Genomic DNA, 10,999 nt, shown 5'->3' with positions numbered 1-10,999 from the left:
TCTTTCTTTCTTTCTTTCTTTCTTTCTTTCTTTCTTTCTTTCTTTCTTTCTTTCTTTCTTTCTTTCTGCTAAATGGTAACAGAGCTCACATGCTCACTGTTTTTCAGATATAAGCTTCAGATGAGAATTTTTAAATTACAAATATTGTCAATAGTTTTTAAGATGACAGAACGGATGTACCCCTCTCAACATGAAGTAATAGACTAAGTTGAGAATTAGCCAACAGACTGTGCTGGTCTGACAGCTTACATTATAATGCTTAAGAGATAAGTGCCCTGTGAGCCTAGCTCTCACTATGCCCCAGCCCTTGCAAGGCTGAGGCAGGAGAATCACCATGATCTTGAGCTCAACCTGACTACAGAGTGGGACTACAGTATGAGATCTGTCTCAAACAAAACAAAGCAGAATGGGACAAATCAACTCTCACTATGAACCCCTCAAGCATAGGTGCAATGCATAATAGGTCATGAGATGTTGTTAGGGCAAGAAGTATGGCTATGGTGTTGGGGCAGATGGTGGCTGGTCAGCAAAGCTTCATTATAGTAAGAACACCCCAATTCAGGAGAGGACTCATGAGAAGCCTCACAGTACAGATATGGACAATTTCCCCACTCAGTGTGGACATTCTCTGTCCAACTTAGAGTGCGATATTATGGCATTAATTACATCTGCAAAAGGCAGCCATATTCTGCAGGGTCTACAACATAGTGGCTAGATCTCAGAAGGCTAGCACACACACAGAAAACATGGAAAAGGGAGGCCTAGGGGAGGGAACTAGAGGAAACGAGCAAAGAGAAATGTGAACCATTTTGAGGGAGAGGAAGATGCAGGGAAAGAATCCTGGAGTAGAGAAAAGTGAGCGACTGCCTGTACAGAGATCTCTATAATTCATCCAGCATGCCTGCTCCATCCAGAGCCCGGAGCTTCCTCAGAATAGGTCCGAGTCCTCAGATAACACCCCCAGATACCTCCCATTTCTTCTTCTCTCACAAAGCTTCAGTACAACTGCCTTCTGAAGCTATTCATCTGCTTCTCAAACACTGTTCCCACAGTCTTTAGAATCTGAATAGTATTATATATTTCAGCCACTAAAGAGAACATTTATGGAGAGTAATTGGGCAAATTGAGGGTCTGAACCCCAGAAGAGACAATGTGTTTTGACAAGGAAAAAAAATGGTTGGCAAATGTTAAGGATTTTTTTTTATGAGTAATCTTGATGATTCTTTGAATAATTATAATCTGTTCCATACTCTGTCACAGTTGCTTGGCTATGTGGCTTTTTATCAGTGAATAAAGTTATTTTGTTGTCCTTATTTTTAGGGAGAGATTCACAGTATTGAAATATTTCTAATGTCAATGGTGTTGCATTTCTTGAAAATTGTTCTTTCTAGTGGCTGATGAGTCACAGGGCTATCACTCCGTCCCTAGAACACTATGGTGTCACCAGTCTTAGTCAAAAGGTCATCCCTGTAGTTGATGGTAGGAGGAGAGGTGGTGTGTGTGTGTGTGGGGGGGCAGGATATGGGCTGGCAGCCACACACTGGGAGAACACGGCTGAATTGTAAGGTCAAAACTGTGGCTCACACTTTAAAACACTGAGTTATTTATTTATTCTCAGGTTTTCTGATACTCAGCTGCCCTCTTATCAGGCCAGCCTTAGACAAATAGAGAGCCCTTGGCTGCAGGGATATACAGTTTGGATACTGTAGTTTCATAATTCAGTTTTCCTCCTGCAAGCATGATGAGCAAGGACTTGGGTTATTTTTCTACAGAAAGACTAAGTATGGTGAGTAGACATAAGCCCCAACAACCCCTCGTACATCACAGGAGCTTGAAGCCACAGCAGTCTGAGGCCTGACAGGGTTTGGTCCCTAGTTAGAAGATGAAGCTGTTGACAAGTGTGTCCTTCTGTATGGATTTTCACATGGAAGACAAAGGCACTGAGAACTCAGGGAATCATTGATGGACTGCCATAAGTAAAGTGTCTTGTATTGTTGCAAATTTGTTGCAAACCAAAGAATTGTTTGCAAACATGGTAAACACATCGCCTTTGTGGGTTTTTCTTTTCTTTTCTTTTTTCTTTTTTTGCAGTAGTCTTTACTTTAAAGTTGATGTTCTAAGTATTATACTTCTGGGCCTAATACTGTTATGAGGGAGCAGTGTTAGATATTTGGTAGCAATGTTGTGTTGGGATTCTGAGTTTTTATTTTCATCTTGTGCATTTCTCAGGTGAAATTTAGGACCTTGTGAACACTCTGCAAGCATGCTATTACTGAGACACAACCCTATTTTTTTTTTTTAAGTATCGGTGATGATATGAGACAAGAGTTGCTGTCAGTAGTTATGATATTGAAGGTGTTGCCAGTTGTGTAAAAGTTCCTAAGGTTACTGGAACCAACATTGGTATTGTATAAAGTTACATAGAAAGGTGACTCTGCAAATAAGACTAAAAGACGCCTAGGAAGGGTGATTGGCTCTGTGTTCTCAAGCTCTCTTGATCTCAGTCCTAGTTTCCTTTCTGCTGCTGTGATAAAATATCCTGACAGAAACAACTTAGGGAGAGAGAGTTTGTTGGGTTTACAATTGCAAATTAGCATAACATTGCAGGGAGGTCAAGGCAGAGACTCAAAACAGTCTGTAACTTTCACAGTCAAAGTGAGAGAGAGAATCAATGAACACATGCCAGATTCAACCCCAGAGAATGCCACTGCGAGTTTTCCCTGTCAGTTAGTGCAAATCAAAGCAATTCCCCCTAGATTCGTGCAGAGGCCAATCTGATCTGGGAAATTACTCACCGAGGCTCTCTTCTTAGATGGCTGGAGACTATGTCAGGTTGAGAAACTAATCATCCCAGTGAGTTTTAACAGTCTTTTTGTGAACTGTAGCCTAGTAAAAACAGATGAAGGGATTGAGCCATTCTGTGTGGATGATTATTTTTCAATATCTAGATGAGTAGGAGAGCTAACCCTGGCTGTTCATTGTGGGAGGAGTTCAGGGCCTGCTGCTTAGGGAGTTAAAGATGGAGGTCCCCTACTGCAACAGCTCTGAGGTGTCTGGGTCTGGAGAGTTGGTCAGAGGAGAGCAGCCGGTGTACAGAGCATGTAGGCAGCTGACAGCTCCGACACAGACTCTGTGGCTCTGGTTAGAGTCCAGATCTTGTCCCACATGTGCATGGAAGCCTCAGGAGCAGAAGCCAGGGCAACCCCAGCCTGAGTCAGACTCCTAACACTTTTCTAAACATTAAGAGATTTAGACACTTGTGCATCTATTATAAAGTTGATTCTTTTTCTTATATACCAGAGTCACCTTTAATTGCCTTTCATTAATACTTGGAATAATTTCAAATACATACATGTGTATGTTTGTATGCATATATATATATATATATATACATATATATATATATATGTACATATACTAATACATAAATAAATTTGCCTTAGTACTTTGATTCATAGGTTTGAAGTACCCTGAGAAATAAGCCATAGGTCCCTAATTTTACTTTAGAGTCAGGAAATGTGTGATAACTAAACCTCATCCTTGACAAAGTGGCAGTTGGGAAAGGGGAAATGTGACTATGTGCTCCCTGATCAGTGACATAAAGGAACAGCATTGCCTGCATGGGTTAGATGGTTTGTATATGCTTGGCCCAGGGAGTGGCACTATTAGCAGGTGTGGTCTTGTTGGAGTAGGTGTGTCACTGTGGGTGTGGGCTTAAGATATTCATCCTAGCTGCCTAGAAGTTAGTATTCTGCTAGCCCCCTTCAGATGAAGATGTAGAACTCTCATGTTTGCCCACTCCATGTCTACCTGGATGCTGCCATGCTCCTACCTTGATGACAATGAGCTGAATCTCTGAATCTTAAGCCAGCTCTAATTAAATGTTGTCCTTTATAAGATTTGCATTGGTCATGGTGTCTGTTCACAGCAGTGAAACCCTAACTGATTTTCTCCTGATTTCAGGAGAAATAGAACATTAATTTTTTTTATTTTTATTTTTTTAAAATTTTTAATATTTTTATTACATATTTTCCTCAATTACATTTCCAATGCTATCCCAAAAGTCCCCCATAGCGCCCCCCACTTCCCTACACACCCANGGTGGATACTTCATTCCTCCTTAGAATAGGGAACAAAATACCCATGAAAGAGTTACAGAGACAAAGTTTGGAGCTAAGAAGAAAGGATGGTATCTTTTTTTAAAAAATGCTTTAAAGAATATTTTTGTTTCCCTAAAACTAAACACAACATCTAGTCACTGACAGTGTATGGCTGATGACTTTCTTTCTGGTGCTCAGTTGCATATAAAACATATGCTGTTGTGGCACTCACTGCAACATGACACCTTCTTAGTAATGCCCTGGAAGAAGGTATTTTTTCCCAACCTAAAGAGAACGATTCAAGGATCTAGGAGACTAGAGTTCTACTCTTGACTCTGATATTAAATAGGAGTTGACCTTGGTATTTTCCATTAACTTCTCTGATCCCAAGCTTTTTCATCCATAAAATGGTAGAAGTTAAAAGACCTTTAAGGTTGACACTAACTCGACCCTTGAATCTAGGCCACCTTGTTAGAATAGGGCAGCGGAAGTGCCAGGGTAATAGAAATGAAATTGCTCTTTTTCCTCCCTGAAGCACCTGGGCTGTTTCCAAATGGAAATTTCAGCATTAGTAACTGTGAGCAAGAGATGTCCCAGCCAAGCTTAGTGAGACAACAGTGGCTCACGCCTAGGACTCAGGGTATGCAAATCCCACGCCGTGCCTGTGTGTATCCAGCACCACCTTGGACTTTCATAGGAATAGAAACGAAAGACTTTTTAGTTTTCAAAATTAAAAGGTTTCAGATTTAAATCGGATTTGCTTTTGAATTATTCTTAGGAACGAGGGAAAATTAGCTAAACCTCCAAGTCATTCCGCAACCCTCCATCTGCTGGTTTACCCCCACGCCACCTCAATACCGTCTGCATTCCTATTCCATCCTGGGTGCCGACTCTTGGCTGGTCCTCTGGACCACTTTCTTCAAGATCTTGTGTTTGTACACAGGATCATAGGTTAAAACTACTGTTGCCACTAAAATCAACTTTGGAAGATGGACCCCCATCTTTCCAAATACTCCCCACCTGCCTGAATGACACAGCTAACACAGCAACGTAGCTACTGCTACAAGCCAGTGAGCCTCTCCGAGAGCCAATTTCTCTGGATTTTATGTTTCCCACAGTTGCCATCTGTGAGCACATTAGCAAACCCAGAAAGGCCAAGAAGCTCTGCTCCCTGCTTTCATGTGTATGCTGTCAATAATGCAATTATATAACTTATTACTGATAATTATGCATTTTATCATCTCAGGGGTAGGTTGTTTGTTCAGGAAAACTCCGTCAGGCCCCAAGTGTAGCTTTGATTATTGCCCAAGTCACCGAATGACATGGCCAGAGATAGCTATGCAATTTCTCCACGTCAACCCTCCACGGATACTTCACGGCTGTCTAAATGATGCCCACTGTTGTTTATTTGTCTGGGAACTGTCTCCTCACAATTCTGGCACAAAGATGGAGATGAGTAACATAATGAATAGGCAACTAGAAGGGGAAATTTAGGGCGATTTAAATGCATCTACTTCTGCCGTGATGAATCGCCATGCACAGCATGAGACAGAAGCTGGCACATGATTTTAAATGCTGGAGACGTAAAGGCCAATCATTGCCTTAGGATCAGGATTTGAGAACTGATTACAGACTAGTCTTGAAAAATAAAAAAAGAAAGAAAGAAAGAAAGAAAGAAAGAAAGAAAGGACTTCCTTTTATTTTGAATCATGTATGTATGTATGTATCATGTACGCATGTATGTGAGTGCAGGTACCCGAGGAATCCAGAAGAGGGCGTAGGATGTCTCGGAGCTGGTGTTACAGGTGTTTGTGAGCTTTCTTGTGTGGCTGCTGGAAATGGAACTCAGTTCCTCTGTAAAAGCAGTGTACTCCACCACTGAGCTCTCTCTTCAGGCTTATTCTTACTATGACTCCTAAATAAATTTAATATTTATTTGTATCTTGGTTTTTGAAAGACAATAGAAATAAGCAAAGTAATTATTTTTACCCTCAGAACTTTTACAACATTCAAATCCCTAATTACATGAGCAGTAAAATATACAAATATATTTTCTAGGCATTTGAAAACTAGAGATAAACATTATTTCTACACTGTACATTTGGGGCTGCAGGGGGCTCACATTTATTTTTGAGAGGAATTATTGTGGTAGTCCATGAGGCATGGGTTTCAAGATGGCCCAGCTCTCTCTCTCTCTCTCTCTCTCTCTCTCTCTCTCTCTCTCTCTCTCTCTCTCTCCATATGAATGACAGAGCAATAATTTGTGTGTGTGTGTGTGTGTGTGTGTGTGTGTGTTATGCCTTCATTTTGTTGTTGTGATTAAAATACTCCAACAAAGGAGAAAGGGCTTAACTGTTTTTTAATCCCTGGTTGTAGTCCATCAGTGTAGGAAGGTCAAGGCAGGAACTTGAAGCATCTAGTCACATCTGCTGTTGGGAACAGAGAGAGAGAGTAAATGCATACTTGCTTGTGCTCAGCACCTCCTTTATACTTAAACAATCTGGAATCACTTGTCAAGGGAATAGTGTTGCCCACAGTGAGTGGGTCTTTATTCTTCACTAAATATAATCAAGATAATTCTCCAAAGACAAGCCCACTTTGTTACTTTTTTATACCCTAAATAATAAGTAGCCCATTCTTTTTCTATGAAGTCCTTCATAGCATTTGATGCTTGTTTTTCTTTTTCTGTATCTCATCTCATCTTCTGCCAAGTAGAGATTTTATTGTTTTTGTTTTTATCTCTAGCACCAAGTGTGAACTTGATATGCATTTTGACATATACATATTTCTTTAACTGATAAGTTCAAGAAAAACAAAACCTCATACATGTAAAAGATCAGAGGGGTAGAGTATAAAGTACAACTACATGCAACTGAAAAAGAAAATCTGGACTTGACTGCTGCAAAAGGAAAGGGGCACTATAGCTTCCAGGAGATGCTCTGTATGTAAAGTCTACAAGTGTTCGGGGACAGAAAGTTTTCTTGACTAGTGAGAAGTTGGGAATCTGAGAGGATGGGGTTTGTGCAAGTGGTATGAACTAGTGCATGGGTGATGTGAACAGGAATTTTTGTATTTTGATGTGTGCTTCATCCTAGAAGAGAACAAGAATTCTGTGGCCTAAGGGAAAGGAGAGAAGTCTCATGAGGTTTCATCAAGTTGGCTTTGTAGACAGTTTGCCCAAACCAGTCAGTGGTGATCAAGGATTGAGAATTTGAAGGTTGTTTCAGTTTATTTAGGGAGATATAGCAGAATGGGGCAGCTTGTAGGCAATAGAAATTGATCACTCACAGTTCTGGGGCTAGAAAACCAAGATCAAAGAACTGATGGTCCATGTGTCTGGTGAGAGCCCACTTCCTACTTCACAAATAGCACCTTCCTCCTGGAACATCACATGATAGAAGGTCAACTGAGCATCTTTGCATTAGTATTATAAGCACCTAGCCCCTTTTAGGAGGACTCTACCTTTAGTGGCTCTAATCACTACCAAAGGCCCAGCATCTTAAAACAGTCACAGCATCATGGGTTAGGATTTCATATGAACACTAGAGGACACAAGCATTAAGGCCAGAGAGATGACCATGTCTGATTTTGTCACAGGTACACCAATGTTTTCCACAATCTTGTTTAAATCATACAATGGAGGGTGGTCTTTGTGTTGAGGAGTAATTATTGACTGACAACTACTATATTCCACTCTGTTAGCCTACAGGAGTTTAGTCACAGTGAGGTCATCCATGCCCTGTAAGATGAGAGGATTGTTACTGAATTGTCCCCTCCAATTTCAGACTTAATGGAGAGGCTGTTCTCTAACACCCACCTCACACCATCATGTGTAGCCATCTGCCACATAAGTCACAGGCTCTGAAGTTTTACTTTGTCACACTTCCTATGGGTCATTGAATGACAGTATTGGGTATGATTCAATGACAGAACTCAGAATATGTTCCTTATTTTATTCAACATTCTGTCAAATAGTGAGATATAATATTACTAAAGTTAAAGAAAAAATGATTATCTCCACTGTAAATAATTTATAGACCCAAAGAAAGTTAGAATTAAGTTGTTTATACTTTCTTCCCTCTGAATAGCTTGCTGTGGGAGGCAGCCCTAGTTCTTAAACCTCATTTGGCACCAGATCACACTATTCTGTGGATCTTATTAAATGCATAAATCTTGTGTTTTTCAAAGTGAAGGCTACACATGAACAAATAATCTCAAGCATTTAGTCTAGTTCTAAAGGATAAAAACTTGGAGAATTCTAGGAATATACTGGTCTTAGTTGAGTGGCCACCTCCTGTAGCCTGAAAGGACCCCCAGTAGAGGAATAAGAACATCAATCCAACCACAAAACTTTTGTCCCAAAATTTGTCTTGTCTACCAGAAATGCAGGGACAAAGATGGAGCAGAGACTGTGGGAATGGCCAACCAATGGCTGGCCGAATTTGAGATCCATCTCATGGGCAAGAACCAATCCCTGACTCTTTTAATGCTAGTCTGTATACTTGTAGGTAAGAGCCTAGCATAACAATCCTCTGAGGAGCTCCACCCAGTAGCTGACTTAAAATGATACAGAGGTCCACAGCCAAACATTGGATGGAGCTTGGGGAATCTTATGGAAGAGTTGGGAGAAGGATAAAGGGACCCAGAGGGGATAGGAACTTCAACAGAGCCAACTAACCTGGACCCTAGGGGTTCTCAAAGATTGAACCACCAACCAAAGAACATATACACGCTGGACCTAATCCTCCCTGCACATAGCACATGTGCAGCTCTGTCTTCATGTGGGTCTCCCAACAGCTAGAGTCAGGGTTCTCCCTAAAGCTGTTGCCTGTCTGTGGATACCATTCCCCTATCTGGACTGCCTTGTCTGGCCTCACTGAGAGAGGATGCACCTAGCCCTGCAGAGATTTGATGTACCAGGTTGGGTGGATACCCAAGGAGGGTCTCCACCCTCTTAGAGGAGAAGGGGAGGTGGGGAGGGAGTCTGTATGAGGATGGGGGATAGCAATATGATTATTAAGTGAATAAATAAATAATAAATAAATGGGACTGGAGAAGAAAATGCTAAAATTTGAAGCATGCTAGCAGAAGGCTTCAGAGAGCTCACAGCAACCACCCAGATAATGTCCAGTTTCTCTGCCTATTGAGAAAGATGGCAGGATGCTTTTTGGAGCATCCTTTCCCTGCCTCCCTGTCCCCAGGTTGACTTTTATGCTGTAAATGAAGGGAAAAGGGTTTTCTAAGGGAAGAGATAGATGAAAGCATTCTATCTTCTAGCTCTTGGGAAGCAGGGGGATGGCATTTTTCAACAAGCAAGAAAAAAAAATACTTTAAAACACACCAAGGAATTTTTACAAAGAAAGAAAAACTAATCTCCATTTTGTTGATGAGTAATAACCAACCATTATCTATATCACACATGTGCCTTGCCAGGCACCACGGTAAGCAGTTACTTGATCTTTGTAACAGTCTTATAGCTACTTTTCTCCTTGGAATCCACACAGTGAATGTGAGGCACTTGCCTGGGTTCAGGCAACCACAGCATCAGGCAATCAGAGCATCAGGCAGCCACAGCATCAGGCAATCAGAGCATCAGGCAGCCACAGCATCAGACAGCCACAGCATGGTGGATCAGATACTCAAACACTTTCTCAGCCAATGCTTTCTGTGGCATTTAGTGCTAGCATTCTTAAATATTTGTATACTCTTGTGTATGGATATTGAATCACATGCATTAACAGACACACACACACACACACACACACACACACACACAGAGAGAGAGAGAGAGAGAGAGAGAGAGAGAGAGAGAGAGAGAGAGAGAGAATTACTAGAAGAGAATTTAAGAAAGTAAAAATAGAAATTTAAATCCTTTCTCTAATAGTACACCTTGGACATCCAGGAACTTAGTGTTGGAGATTCAGCTCCTCTTGTAGATAATTCCCCTTTATGAACTGTGCAGAGGGAAAGCCAAGGCTCACTGTAGCTTGGTAACTTGCCCAGAAATACATTATAATTGGAATAGTCTAGAAGACTACCACTCCTCCTGCTATGAAAGTTCTCTACAGTTCTGCCCCAATGCCACTGGCTCAGCTCTATCCTGCTTAAAGTCCTCAGTCCCTAGTGTGGTCCCCAAGGTCTCTCTGTATTTTCATATTAGGTTTTGTGGATTGCAATGTAAGTTGGGGTAGCATGGTTATATCTGAGTGAGTTGATGAGGCTGAAATTCTCTTCAAGCCCAGCCTCTCTCCACAGAGAAGTCCCTCATTTTCATTGAAGAATTATTTGATTAACTCCACTACCACATGTGCCTCTTTAGCACAGATTGCTTCATCCCCTAGACTTTATCTTATTGCCTTTCCATCTGGGTACCAGATACCCCCAAATTTGGTATCTATTGTTTCATTTGAGTACCTTCTTGCTAAATACCAATGATTCTGAGAGTTTACTTTCAAATGAGCAATATAAAAGGTCACTCTACTTACAAATTCAAGCAATGTAGTTATGCTTAATACTGTAGTTGTCTGGTCTGTTTGACCTTGATGCTTACTTGGCTGGTGATCAAAGGTGATGTAGTCAAGTGACCAGAACAGGGATGGCTATGTGTGTGATATGAGAGGGAGCTGGGGGCTTGATGTCATTCATTTCCCTGAGAATGACCTAACTGAGCAGTGAATTATATCTGATGATTAGCTTTAGTTGTCAGCTTGACATAATTTGGAACCACCTGGAAAAAAGCCTCTGTGAGGAACTGTCAAGATTAGGTTTACCTGTGTGTGTAAGGGATGATCTTAATCATGTCAACTGAGATGCAAAGACCTGTCTCTGTGGAAGGAGGGGAATTCACAGGAGTCTGAACCACCTGAGAGTGGAGAGAAGAGAAAGTGAGTGAGAAAGAG

Source organism: Mus caroli, chromosome 1, assembly GCF_900094665.2.
Source record: "Mus caroli chromosome 1, CAROLI_EIJ_v1.1, whole genome shotgun sequence".
Lineage (NCBI taxonomy): Eukaryota > Metazoa > Chordata > Mammalia > Rodentia > Muridae > Mus > Mus caroli.
This window is presented reverse-complemented; position numbering follows the sequence as displayed.